Source organism: Lissotriton vulgaris, chromosome 2_1 (assembly GCF_964263255.1).
Source record: "Lissotriton vulgaris chromosome 2_1, aLisVul1.2, whole genome shotgun sequence".
NCBI classification, from domain to species: domain Eukaryota; kingdom Metazoa; phylum Chordata; class Amphibia; order Caudata; family Salamandridae; genus Lissotriton; species Lissotriton vulgaris.
Window position 1 is genome coordinate 1,226,517,789 of NC_141687.1, and position 14,962 is coordinate 1,226,532,750.

General features: G+C 46.7%; 1 protein-coding gene across 2 annotated transcripts in view; it reads left to right on the forward strand.

The window, feature by feature from the left end:
- GLB1L2 (galactosidase beta 1 like 2) overlaps window positions 1-14,962 on the forward strand; it is a 1,156,973-nt gene that overhangs the window by 89,814 nt on the left and 1,052,197 nt on the right. Inside the window, exon 1 of one of the 2 annotated variants that reach the window (XM_086956947.1) lies at window positions 7,448-7,543. The exons of the other annotated variant lie outside the window; for it this stretch is intronic. The gene's annotated coding sequence lies outside the window, so the exon portion shown is untranslated. Of the gene's footprint in view, window positions 1-7,447; window positions 7,544-14,962 lie in introns of those variants that run through there. 2 annotated transcript variants of the gene reach the window in all.

Genomic DNA, 14,962 nt, shown 5'->3' on the forward strand with positions numbered 1-14,962 from the left:
TTTTAGGAGGGTTTTAGTTTTAGTGTTGTCTGAGTCCTTACTTACATAGGAGAAGATAAATAGGAGACATCAGAAGAAGAGAATAGCACCAATTAACAACATGTATTGCCTTACTTGAACATCTTCATCAATACCACATCTTCCAGTTTGGACTTTTTCTACTTGTGATATAAACAGCAAATTCCAGCCTGCTATTGATATGTGGTGTTCAATGTGTTGATTTCAGCTTTTAATGAAGGCTGTTATGGGTAGGCTTACTTGCAAGATCCACTAAGGGTTTTTCCCGGACTAAGCTGAGATAAGTTCTGTACTGTGGGTTGATCTACAGTTAGGATCCCCGATGTCTTATGTGAGTTAAATATACCAAAATATAGGTGCCATTGGCCAGATTCACAACACATTTTGCAATTTCGCTTCTGTTTTGCAGGATTCGTTTTTGTTGGCTTTAGGACTCTGCTCACTTTATCACTGCTAACCAGTGCTAAAGAGCTTGTGCTCTCTCCCATAAACATAAAATTGGCATACATCTGATTGGCACATTTAATTTAGTTGTAAGTCTCTATTAAAGTGGTACTACATGTCCCGAGGGCCTGTAAATTAAATGCTACTAGTGGGCCTGCAGCACTCATTGCACCATCCACTAAAGTAAGCCTTGTAAACATGTCTCAGACCTGCTGCAGCCTATGTGCAGGTTTAACTGCCAAATGGACCTGGCAAAATAAACCCTTTTCCAGGTCTAAACCTTCTTTTTTAGAACATATATCACCCCAAAGGTAGGCTCAAAACAGCCCATAGGGAGCATGCCTTGTATTTATAAAGTAGGACCTTTGTTTTTTAAGTTTTACATATTCTGGTGGTGAAATATTCCTAAAATAGTTTTTCACTATTGCAGGGCGTATCTCTTCCATAGGATAACATTGAGTTACCTTATTCCCCTTAAGTGATCACTTACGTTTGGGAGCAGAGAGGAAAATTATATTTACACTCAATTGAATTGTAATTTAAAATCCTCTTTAATGGTAATGTCCGATTTTAATTCCTAATTCTAAAAATGCCTCTATTCTAGTCCTAACCATTTGTGACTTCTGCCAGTATCCTGAGTCACATGACTATGATTTGCTTAGCTTTTGGCCATTGTGTATTCCTCCCAGACAGTGAGATAGAGGGGGACTGTGTGTTGGCAGGATGGGCCACCCTGCCAGTATGTTTGTGACAGAGTTGTTCCCTGCCCAACTTATATTTCAAAGGGCTGCCTCCATCACACACACAAAGGACTTGACACCAGTCTTTTGTCACCCTAGACTACTTGAAGCCTTGGGAGGGGAAGGAAGGGACTTTCTAGAATCAAAAATGAGGGTATTGTATGGAGTCCACCCACTTCAAAGGCTGGCATTAGGTATAAATATTGGTCCTCTTGAACCACTTATCAGATATTCTAGACCAGTGGAAAACTCGTGTAAAGGACTGCTCTGCTGGACTGCTGGTTCTTCCCTGTTGCAGGAGGAAGGAAGCCTGGACCTGGTCCTTGAACCCAGGAACACCAGAGTGACTCCAAGGACTAGCTGACTGGCCTCCTGTTCTGAGCCAAAGGGATACAACAAGCTCCAGAGGCCTCCCCGCAACTGCCCAGCTGCCCTGCTATCCTGGACTTTCCTGGACCTGCAACCGGACATGACTGAGCCCTGCTGGCCTCTTCTGGAGTCCCTGATCCTCAAGAGGTGCCTTTCATGGTCCTTGATCCTTGGCTGGCTTCAGAGAGAACTCCTCCGTATCTAACTGAAGGCTCCATTAGATACATCTCTAAGCTCTGCAAAGCCTCTCCTAACAGCTGCCAGCTTCATAAAAACAAAACACTGAGCAATGCAAAGCCTTGCTGCACAGCTGCCACCTTTATTGGAACCGACACCAAGCAACGCAAAACACCACAATGCCTTGCAGCACAGCTGAAGGGTCATCAGAACTGACGCAAAGCGACGCTTTGCTTCTCCACACAGCTGAAAGTTTCATCGAAGTAACCCAAAACCCTGCCGCACACCTGGAAACTCATTGAACCCAGCGCAGCTTTCCGCAGCACCTAGCAGCTCCTGATTGGTGACCTCATTGGAACTGACGAAGTACAACGCAGATCCTGATTGGCAGCCTCATCGAAACTGAAGCAGCTCGACGCAACTTGATGCAGCTTCTCGCCGCTCCAGATTAGCGGTCCCCTTCAGAACCAACCCCACTTGAGGCAGTGCAACACAGGACGGCTCATCTCAGCTCAAGCACAACCAGGTACAATGTCCAGCGGGCTGAACTCGATCCTGTACCCAGCTCGCACTCCATTGCGGTCAGCCTGAACTTCTGACTTTGTCCCAGTCCAGCGCAATCAGACAACCACAGATAGAACTACGCACTTTTTGGCTACTTTTACCTAAGACTTTGAAATTTCATATCTCCAGTTTTCTTGATTGGATTTTTGTCATTCTGGTATCTTTTTTAAAAAATTACTCTATTTTCCTAGATTAGTGTGGGATTTTTCTTGTGTTGTGTTTTCACTTTATTACTGTTTATGTGCTGCATAAATACTTTACACATTGCCTCTACGTTAAGCCTGACTGCTTTTGTGCCAAGCTACCAGAGGGTTAAGCACTGGTGGACTTTTTATCGTTCACCCTGACGGTGATTGTGCTTTTTGCTTGAGAGGGGATTCACACACCTCAACCAATAACCCAATTTTTCACAAGGTGGCAACTACAGTAGTTTGAAGTGTTGTATGTACTGAAAGCAAAGGCAATGCAGTAGTTCATTTTGTTCTCCGTTTTTAGGTCGAGCCTGGGCAGCGCATGCGCTGCTCTGCGAAGCATGCTGTATTCAGGTTAGGACTTGACGCTCAGCCCACTCTCCGCCCATATTTTTCATTGGCTTGTGTTATTGTCCACTGTAAACTGTTTATGTTCATTAGTCAAACACTCAGTCAGTCAGTCAGTCATCAAACTTTATTTCGGCCGTAGGCCATAAAAGCAGTACAAGATAAAACAACTCTAGACTAGTCTGACGTCCAAAACTAAAAACGAGCATTTTTGACATTAAACATTGTGGTTAAAACTAAATAATATCGAGTAAGATCCTTTAAAATTGGTTTTAAAATATTAATATTAATTGGTCACAAGCAGTTCTATTACTTAAATAAGTGCGTTAGATACTGGGCAAGGAAAGCTGGGGTTGTGGGTCTGGTCACTTGCCGACCCCCTCCAATATTTGTATGAAATAAGAACCACATAGGCGCTGTGGGCAGTATCAAGCGCCTTGAGCATGGCCCTTCTGTAGCACCACATGGAAAATTGGAATCTGGAAGTTACAAATACCAGTAAGGCGGAGGAGTCATATTTCAGAATACGGTACACTTCCTGGTAATTCCTGATGCCCAAATTTTTACAGAGTTGGATGATCCATTTGGCTCTTGCATTAGCATAAGAAGGACAGAAGAGTAAAAAATGTAGGTCAGATTCTACACTGTCGTTACAACCTGGGCAGCCCTTGGGTGGAGAGTTTGCACCTGCCCACTTATTCGTGAAGTCCCTTACCGGAAGTGTTCCGTGTCTAAATTGCACATAAAGTTTTTTGCGAGGGGGGGTTGGATATTGTCCAAGAATTGTTCAAAGCGATATGTGCACTTTACCTCCAAAGATCTTGAGCTTAACACCCCTATGGCATTGTTCTGTAATATATTGGCCTGATGGTATTCCTTGAGTGCTAATGCAAGAGATTTTTTGGAGATACAGGGACATGTCTGTTCTGGAGTAAGCCATAGGTCAGCCCTTCCCAGTGCATGACATAGATGTTTGATGTGCATGAGCCAGGGGATCTTCCCTGCAAGTAGGAAATTCTTCAGTTCCTCCCTGTAATGGATAAGCTCGGGGGTGCTCCAAAGACATCTCCAGTAAAATAAAGGGCGATTAGAAATGATATCCCTGATTGGGGTCTAGCCAACATCTAGACGCAATGGGAGCAGAGGGGTGCTCTGAGGAAGACGTAATAGACATCTCAAAAAAACGTTCTCGGTAGCATCCAAAGAGGTAGCGTTAGCATGCCCCCAGAGTTCTACTCCATACAGCGCTCCTCCCCTTGCTTGCGCCTTATATATTTCTAGTGGGGGACCTGCGATTTTTTGGGGGCAATCATTGTGTACGTTCAAGATGCCCCCTGAAACTTGTGCAAGTTTTAGGTTTGCTTTGGCCACATGGGACCCCCAGTCCATACGATCGTTCTAGGTGATCCCCAGGTAATCAAATGTGGAAGTTTTTTCCAAGGCCAGACCATTCATATGGGGGTGGGGACAATTTACCGTTCTGGCATGGTACACCATGTATTTGGTTTTGGAGAGATTAATCTCCAGTTTCCTTAGTGAGCAGAAGTTACAAAATGCTTCCAATGTTCGCTGAATACCCATAGATGATTTGGAAAGAAGTAACGCATCATCAGCAAACACTGGGGCTGGTACGAGACGATCTGCCAAGCGAGGAGAATCTAAATCCTTCGTTCCTAGGAGGTGGTTTACCAGGCCGTTGAGAAATAGGGAGAAGAGTGTGGGGGCCAAGACGCACCCCTGCCTGACCCCCTTTTCAACTCTGAAAGGAGCCGAAAGCTCCCCCATTTTTCCGTAGCGGACCCTAGCGTAATTGCCTTGGTGCAGATGTTGTAACATATGGCATAAATAGGGGGGAATGCCCATTTTTTGCAGTATGGCCCAGAGCCTGTCTCTTTGTATGAGGTCAAACTCAGATCGGAGATCTACGAAGATCAGGTACAGGCTACCTCCCCCTTTAATCACCACTTTTCAGTGAATTAGCTGTAATCTGAAGAGTTGGTCCGTGGTGGAGACCTTGGCCCGAAACCCCGCCTGAAGGGGGGTGAGAATCTCGTGATCTTCTAGCCATAACTGTAGCCTACAGAGTAGTATTCGCGCAAACAGTTTTTGCAGGATGTCAATTAGGCTAATTGGTCAGTAATTCACCAGGTCGAGGGGGAAACCCTTTTTAAAGATAGGAATGATTTCTGCTCCAAGCCAAGTGTCCTGGACCTCCATGCCCTCAAGAATGGCATAAAACAACACCCAGATGTATGGGGACCAAACCTTCTGCTCGCTAAGGAACAAGTCACCCGGAATCCTATCGAGGCCCGGCGCTTTTCCTGGGGGTAGGGACCTCAGGGCCTCTTGAACCTCTGTCATGGTGCATTGAGGAACCCCCAAATATGGGTTTCAGGAACTTTACACTCTGGTAGCTCATCTAGGGGGCAGATAGAGACCTCAGAAAAGGAACTGTTAGTTTGGGAGTACAGTTTTTTAAAGTGCAGTGGTCAATAGGCTTAGTAGTCCCTACTTAGCAGGGCCAGACTGGCTACCGGGCATTTTTTGCTGGGGTGGCAGGGTGGGGTCCAGGTTTATTGCTGAGGGGGCTGATTTAAAAAAAAAGTTTTCATTTATTTTATTGCGTTAAAAAAAAACATACAACATTGAGACTCCGCACTGCCGCACCACACTTTACATTATTACTATATTCAGCATATAAATCAGTGAAAATACAAATGGACAATAACCCCCGTCTGACGTCTACCTCCCACCAGCTAGCATGATAACTTTAGATGATTAGAAGATAACCCAGCACGCTATGGAACTTAGCCACAGATAGTTAAGAACAGCCCATGCAAAGAAATAAATAAGGGTGAGCTTCCGTCTCGCAGAGTTTCCCATCATGGTTGTGAGGATGAACCATTAGTGCCACAAGCAGCTGTGTACTGGTGAGCATTGTACAATTCCCAGAAGTTTTTGGGTCTGTTACACTGAGGGAGAAGCTCACTAAAGATCTCTGTCTGCGTGGAACAGTATGTCATGTCGTTCTTCCATTGTGTGAGCGTAGGGAGAGGTCCACAAAACCAGTTAAGAGCAACCCTACACTTGGCCATAAGCATTCCCATATCTATAAGTCTACGAACCCCCTTTGGGATCAGTTTGGAATAACCCAACAACGCCAGTGCTGGGGAGGGGGCTGATTTTGTTGCTGGGGAGCTGCCAGCTTTTGTTGCTGCCAGCCCTTCGAAATGAACAATGCAAAATAAATAGCTTTAAAGCTTACTTTTTTGAACATTTACTTTGCATTGTTTATTAAGCAAAGCCAGGTAGTCTGTCTGGCCCTGCTCCTTGGTACACCCTTGTCTCATTTTGAAACCTCCCATGGCGACACCCCCTGTTACGTGTGTTGTTAGTCGATAGGCTTCAAATTACGGCCTCTGAGCACTATTTTCTCTATTAGCTTTGTCGTACCTGCTGTTGCAGGCGGGACACGCTCTCTCTTAACACTTAAAAAAAAAAAGAAAATTATAGCACGGGTGCCGAACGCATTTGCAATGCAATAGGTCTCTTATTTGCGAGAGTTTAAGCTATTGCATTGTAAATGACAATGCCTTTTATTTAATAATAATTTGTATTTATCTGTAACACATACATAAAAGGCATTGCCATTTACAATACCAATAGCTCAAACTCTTATAAATGCTAGACATTATTGCATTGCAAATGCTTTTTGTTGTTTATATGCACCTCATTGAGTTGAAGCTCTATTAACATTTTTATCAAGCCAACAAGATATTGAATGCCCTCTGTTGAGCCATGTTTCACACCTTATTAACATGCATGAGGGGTGTGCACCAGTGCTTTGTAAATCGATACAATGACCGTCTCTCGGGTTTCTGTCTGTATGCCTGCCACCAAGTTTGTTTGTGCAGGCTGTGCACACACCTGATAAGTTGTGCATTCCACTTCCGGTGTGCATGGGCATTAGTGCTTTTGTGGCACCAGAATTTAATGTAATTTAAACAAACGTGTAACCTATTAGTGCTTTTGTGGCACCAGAATTTAATGTAATTTAAACAAACGTGTAACCTATTGAAACCATTGATCTGGTTGGTCAAGTGTGCCCGCCTTCTTGGTCCCCTAGCGCCGCTTTCCACTTTCTTTTTAATGGACATTGGTAAAAGTTATCCTTATTAATCCCAACCCTTGGTGCAATCAGTTGGGTCCCAGGCTGCCCTTGAGGGTGCTGTTATGGAATACAGTGGGAACGAGCTTACTAAAACTACCCCTGGCCTTTGCCGGGCTCTGCCAGCCTGTTCACATGAATGGAGTCTGAGCAGGAAAGGACTGTGCCAAGTAAACCTTTGTGGTCTGTGGCTGGCTGTATTATGGGTTTGCAGAGGAGTCTCTTGCAACTAACATCAGCCGCACAAATCTCTAGCCCTGTTCTTCATCGCGCAAGTAGAGTGCGAAGTCCTGCGTGGCAAGCTTGGTATTTTGGCCATTGTTCCCTTCAGAGCTCCCAGCCAGGAGACAATTGTTCATGAATAGGCATGCAGCTAATGTTTTACTTGTGTTATGGCGTCTTATGATCTAGTTAATAAGTAGGTTGAAGGGCAGTTAACTCTCCACAGTCCAAAGTGCTGAGAGGTGCTTGACAATTGCTTCGTATACCTTTAAACAACAATCGCTGGCAGATATTTGACTCAGGTAAATAGTGATAAAACTTTGCATGGTGATCTATTACAATATTAATTTTTTATTGTTTTAAAATGTTATTAAATGCAATCGATCTGATGTCTGGTTAAATTCCTGAGCAAACTGTGGATCAATTACGAGGGTTCAAAAAGACAATTTTTTTAATCTCCTGTGCTTTCAGTGGGTCAACTCCGCCACGACAGAATGTAAATTCCGTATATGAGGCAACGTAGAAGCCTCGCCTTCTTTACAACGAGCTACTGAAACTGGGTGTTGCAAATTTTGCGTTGCTAGTAGCTGATCTGGTTCCGTGCAATCTTTTTGCATTTCTATCCTATTATGCCCTCATGCAGAATGACAACCCTGAGAGGCATATATTGCCACCATTTCCCTATTTTATGGCTATCTTAGCAACCAAAAGAGAGTGTGTTTCAAATGTAGCTATATTTCACTTTGATGCTGCTTTGTGGTGAACCGATTTAGCAAATTAGCAACTTTGCTTTAAGCAGGCTAGATTTAAAAAGGAAAGTATACAAAATGAGCATGTTTTAGGATCTGTATCTCCAAAAGATGGGGGTATGAGTGTAAATTGCTGGATATACACACAGAAAGCAGGTTTACAGGTGTTTGGGTTAGAACAAGTTCTTGTGCACTAAACCGGCAGAGGTGTTTGTGACACATTTGAGGGGCATGACTCAGGTGATGAAGTAAAGTGATGCCAATTTGAAATCTGAAACAGAAAAGTGCAGATGAGTCTCCAGTGATTGGGTCAGTGGCAGCAGCATGGGTGTAGTGCAATAGACTTGTAGAAACCAGATACCTTGGTATGAGGGTAATGCAACTGACTACCTAGATCAGGGACTCCATCTACCTTTCGATGGCTATGGCATTCATGTGATATGGTAGTCCACAGGTGGCCCATGCTGCACTAACTTCCTTGGACGGTGCTGATCATCCTAAGTAGGTTACCATGGGTTTATGTACATATATTGGATTTCGTTTCTCAGAACACTCAACCAGTGATCTTCCCACTGTTTCGAGACGCAAAGCCTTCTCCCATTTTAAGATAACCTTCTTCTAAATCATTAGAACGCAGCAGAACTTTGCTTAAAAAGGGCACCCTCTACTGCAAGGTGCTCTGTTCTCAAGGCCATTGAGCTCAAGGTGAGCCGTGACCTTTCTTTTCTGTAGCTACTGCACTCGCCTGCATGGTGTCCCTGCAGTTGCCATTGACTCTTTCTTCACCGGCTGTGTAGTGCTGATTATCATGAAACTGAAAACCTCCTTCTCTGCTGCTACGGGCAACAAGGAGACTCCCAGTAGACAGAGACACAGCCCCAGGGAGGACATCAAAGACTTTGTATTATAAGCGGTTAGCAGAAATAGGCACTTTACTGCTGAAAGGTGTGGCATGCAGCGAAGGTCAGCTCACCACGCCTAATCTTCTGAATTTCTAGGCAGGCGCTGCCCTGCGGTGAGATCTGATTATGCTGTCCTCAGGGAATTCTCTTTGTGACAGCAACCCAATTATGTACAGAGTGTATAATCCTAGCCTTGACATCCTTACTGAACTGTAACTGTCTTTAATAGTAGCCTATCTCAAAATAAAATAATAACTATTATTGAAGTCAAAAGATATGTTGTTGCCTCATACACTCCAAGTTATGCATTTTACCCCATTATTATGTATACGTTCCCTCTTTCTTCATTATAGCTCGACCCCATGTCCCCCTATTCCCAGCTCTAAAAAGAGAGAAATTACGAATCTATACTCCACTAGGAAGGGAGCCGTGGGGGGGTAGGAAGAATGAACTGACAATATAGAGGGTATGTTTTTGTTATAGTTATCCTCTTTATTTGTTGTATCAATCAGTAATGTAGACGTGCAGGTAAAACACGAAGAACCATCTTGCAATTGAGTTTATTTTATTCCACTGCTAGATAGCCTCAGTACATTCACATGTATGTAAAGTGGCCATCTTGTAATGGAGTTTAAAAAACACATAAGAATCTCCATTGGAAGATGGCCCTGTAATAGCAGAAAAAGACATTTAAGTATATATTTCCTCCTAGAAGTCTGCGGACTCCATTTGAACGCCAACCTGCCCTATTAAAGTGGAAATGTAAGCACAAGAAGGAATAATCTTTCTGCTCATTTCTCTCTGACCATTAAATACTGTGGAAGTGAGGCGTGGCCAGGCAGGCTATCATGGTGGACACTTTCAATAGGAGCTCAGTCCACGTGCCCAAACATCCCTTATAATGTTCTCTAAATGGACACCAGATACAGTCTGCTGTATGTTACAGCATTCCATTAGCTACTTACCTCATGGAGGTTCGCCCCACCTGCTTGTTCCTTCCACTTTGTAACAGAGCTCTGATGTGTCCTGGAGTCGGTGTGTTGAACGATTGCAAAGGCCTGACACTAGTGTCTCTGAATCCAGCATCAACAGGTGAGATGAAACACGGCCTTCGTTCCACTGTCCCTTTCATCATCTGCAGGATCACCTTGCTGTGATCATGCCCAAAGAGGAGATGGAGGCCCCTGTAAGGCAGGTGAACTGCTGACGATAGGTTGCTTGATTTGTGTGACCTGGTGGAGACTGCCCTCACCTACATTTCTTCTTCCCTTGCTGGCTGAACCGAGCGGCCTGGCCATGTTCAGTTTACCCACACTGCTCTGCCCAGGGGAGCATGAGCTGAAGACCAGAAATAATAAATAATAATGATAAAGGAGTTTATAGAGCGCCTGGTTACGCCTTCCGGCGTGTCCCCGCGCTGTGGAGAAGAGTCTGGTACATAATAGCAGAGAGAACCCACCGGTCCGCTCTCATACTAGGGGCTATTGAGAGAACAAATGAGTTTTGAGAAGACTCCTAAATCTGGTTTCTGATTGTTCCATCCTTAGACCAAGCGGGAGTTTTCTCCAGCTTTGCGCAGCTAGGAGGCGAAATGAGCGACCACCCATTCTCGCTTTCTTAATCCTAGGGATTGCCAGCTGTCCTGTCCCGCCAGACCGGCCGCATTTAAAATATACGTATAGGCTACTAATAAATAGCGCAGCTTCTTATCTTTCAGCCCAAGGGAAGCACCTCGCTCATTGTCTGGTCATGACCAGACCCCCCCCCCCCCCCCCCCCCCCCCCCCCCAAGGGAAATGCTATTCCTCTATATAGGCAACTGCATTAGGGCCTGGTCAACTATAAAGTGAACCAAAGCATCTTCCATTCAGCAAATCTCATTAGGGCTCGATAAAGACATTAACATGTGCCTCCAACTGAAATAATCTTTTTATCCAAATGGGCTAGAATCTGTGGCCTTTTTCATTTTGTTGTGCTCAGGTGGTTTATTAAGGGGCCAGGGATACATACCAGCTTTGTTCTACCACTCCCTTCTTCATCAACTCTAGTATGAGCAGCTATACCTTACTGTTTTTGACGTTACTCCCAATGTCTCTCGTTTCCGTAACACTCCTTGTCAGTGGCCCAATCTAACATGAGATCTTGACCCCCACTGATTCTCAAATTATGGTAAAGGATCAAATAGGTCCCAATCATCATCACGGGAACTTAGATGAATTTGCGATCAGCAAGATCTCTTCTGCATTGATATCTGAAACTAACTTCACTTCTACTGCCTCTGTCACTGAACAAACTGACCCTGTCTCATCCACTGAGATCATTCCCCAGGTAATTCAGTTGTCTCGTTCTGGCATAGTAGCAAAGATGGTAGAAGTAGATCTTGATATAACTTTCTTACACAAGGATCTCCACAAAGCAGTTGGTTGTCACTGAAGCCGAACGTTTGATCTCAGACTTCACAGACACAGTCAAACAACTCAATTCCCGAGGTCCATAGCCCTAGCAGAAAATCAATCTTCATACTTTATAGAGAAAAAGCTTGCTGGGCACTCACTCTGAAACCTTCCCGGGAGTGTTACCAAGGCCAGCGATTGCCTAGATGCTGAATTACCAAAATAGTGATGTAATGCATGGGTTGGATTTGGTTCATTAACACCCGTACAGCCTAATTTTTTTTTTTAAGTAATATTTATTGTAGTCACACATTGCTCAGGCCAATGCTGATGCATATACAGTATTATTCAGGGTGCTGTTTCACGTTATTACTCATCCCAGTTTACACAGCCTGCAAGCCCACATCCCGGAGGCCGGGCGGCAGCAATTTCTCAGCTCTCCCATGCTTGGTGTCAGTACTACAGGAGTAACGTTCCGCAGTAGTGGGTGTGTGGCTACTTTTAATCCCTCTCCTAATTGGCCTACAGAACCTCCCACCTAACCCCCCCCTTTTACTTGTGGAACCCCCCCCCCCCATCATCCGCCCAAAAGGTCACTTGGTGTTTGCGTCTAGGCCTAATCGCAATTCTCCTGTGTCTACTGGCTCTGCCCCCTCTTGATTAGTTTAAGTTGCTGCTCCTGTCCGCGCTAAGGGCCTCTATCTCGTCTACCATCCCGCTGTCCCTGAGGGCCTGCACCAGCATCTCCCAGGCCGTTGCCAGTTCCAACGCCCTGGTATTAGTGGTCCTACGCGCAATCTGGTACCTATGTGTACTATCACAAACCGCCCAATTTCAAAAATTCGTTGTACCACCGCCTATGAGTTGGGCCCGTTTTTGCCTTCCAGTTTCTGGTTATCTCCCGTTTGGCTACCATCAAACCCATATCAATAAATTTGCTTGAGAGTTTGTTTTTGGGGGTATGTGGGAACCAATGTAGGAGACACGCCGCTGGGTCGAATTCGACGGTCCGTTCCGTCACCTCATTCAGGGTCTCTCCCACGTCCTGCCAGTAGTCCCGGAGGGCCGGGCAAGACCATAACATATGCACAAGCTTGGCACCCTCTGCAGTACAGCGGGGGCACGCCGCGTCTGTCACGCCAAAATACCTCTTAATCCTCCCGGGGGTCATGTATGCCCTGTGCAATATATAATAGTGGATGATTTGAAATCTCGCTTTCCTCGTGCTGTTACGAGCCCGGCGTACGAGCTGTGCCCACGTCGTGTCCGGTATGTCCTTGCCCAGATCAGTTTCCCACTTGGCCTTTAGCGTCTCGAGGGGTGGCAAATGTTCACGAAGCATCCTGTTATACAAGCAAGTCACCGCCTTGAATGTTCCCGCTGCCATCATGGTGTATTGGCAAGCCATAGACGTTTCAGGTTCCGCCAGTCCCATTCCCCAGTGCTTCTGTATTGCTCTTATTACCGCTGCGTGAAGGAGGTACCTCCTGAAGGGCTGGAAACGGGAGGAGCTCCCCGTTTTCAAAAAGATCTCCTATTACCTGTATCCCCGCCTCCTCCCATTGCTGCAAGCGCGACCAGTCGCCCCGTGCGGCAGCGCTGTCAGCATGCCCAGCGGCATTTCCGGGGCATATGGGTGTCGTACCCCCGCTCGCCGCTGCGCCCGGTTCCAGCACTGCCGAAATGTGCTCTGCTCAAGGGTCAAGTCCCGAACAGCAATTTTCTGTCTCAAGGCAATATAGGCCAGTACATGCCGTGGCGTGCCTCGCAGCCTTCCGTCCTCCGGACCTCGATAAACTCGTGCCACCTCCTGCGTGAAGATCTGCAGTTGGGCAGCGAGATAGTAGAGCTCGTAGTCCGGGACTGCTAGTCCCCCCTCCTCTTTCGGGCGGGTGAGCGTTGCCAATGCCACCCTACATCTACCCCCTCCCCACAGGAATGCGGATAATTGGGATCTGAGTTGTCGGAAAAAGGAGCTGGGAATCCAGATCGGAAGTGTGCGGAAGTAATATAACAACCGCGGCAACGCCACCATCTTCAAGAGGGCTATCCGACCAGCAATAGAGAGCGGAAGCGTGGCCCAGAAGGCCATACTGCCCTTCAGCCCTCGCGCGCATCTCCCTACGTTGCCCTCGAACAGGGCCGCAGCTGAGTGATAAATATGAACTCCAAGGTATTGGAGACAAGTCGGTTCCCAAGTAAGCGTTGGTCAGTGGTCAGGCCGGGCGGTGCCCTCCCGCATCGGGAATAGGCTCGTCTTGGTCCAATTAACCTTCAGCCCTGAGAGCTTACCAAATCGTCCTAGCAGCCCTTCTGCGCCGTCTAGCTCTGCTGCGTCATTTTCAAGAAACAGCAGGAGGTCGTCGGCGTACAGTGAGATAAACTGCTGCCCATCCCTGGCTTGCACACCTGCAAAATATCGCCACGCTCGGGCCTCCGCCGCCAGCGGCTCGATCGCTAGCGCGAACAGGAGGGGGGACAGGGAGCAACCCTGCCGGGTGCCTCACTCCACCGGGTACTGGTGGGATACCAAGGTCCCAACCCTCACTCTCGCCACTGCCGCTGCGTAAAGAACCCGCGTCCATCGGATATAACCTGCACCTAAACTGAAGCGTTCCATGACCGTGTATAGATAGTCCCATTCTAGACTATTGAACGCCTTTTCGATGTCAACCGAGAGGACTAGTGGGGTTCTGTCTCCCTCCTGCGAGTCTTCCATGAGGCGGATGAGCCGTCTAATATTGAGAGTCGTGTTTCGGGCAGGGATAAAGCCGTTCTGATCTTCATGGATCAAGTTAGGCATGTGTTGTACGAGCCCCGCTGCCAGTATAGAGCTCAAGATTTTATAGTCAGCAGTTAGCATGGAGAGCAGTCTGTAAGACGCGGGGCTGCTACTCTCCCTACCGGGTTTCAGGATTGGTATCACTATCGCTTCTCGCATTGACTGAGGCAGTTGGCCTGCAGCCCCGGCCTCCTTGTAAACGGATAAGAGGCGCGGCGCCAAGATGTCCATATACTTGCTATAAAATTCAATGGGCAGCCCATCTATCCCCGGCGTCTCATTACGGGCCATTTTCTTGATAGCTCCTCTAATCTCCCCCAAGTCAATGTCTCTCCCCAATTCCTTTGCTTTCTCCTCATCAAGCCGCGGCAGGGTAAGGCCATCAAGGAAGGTCGCTGCCTCATCCACCCGGTCGCCCTGGTCACTTCTATATAGGCCCTCGTAATATTTTTGGAAGCCATCCACTATGGCCGACTGGGTGTAGGATATACGGCCCTCCTCATCTGCGATGTGAAAAATGGGGGAGCAGCGTTTCGAGGGGTTTGCAAGCCACGCCAGTAGGGTGCCTGTCTTATCCCCATCCACATGAGATCGCATATGCCCGATGGTCGAAAGCTCGAAGCCGCTCTACCTCGACCGCCACCGCTTCTCTAGCCGAGCTGACTGTCTCCTGGAGCTCCGGGCGGCCAGGTTGTTCCTTCTCTGCCTCTCGCAATTTAGTGTCTGCTCTATCCAGATCCGCTAGCAACACCCTCCTCGTGCCCACGTACTTTGTTATACATTGTCCCCTCACCACCACCTTAAAGGCATCCCATTCCGTTGCCCTAGAGGTTGTGGACCTCTCATTGTCAGTGAAATATTGGATCATGCCCTCCTCCAGGGCCGCTCCAAAAGGT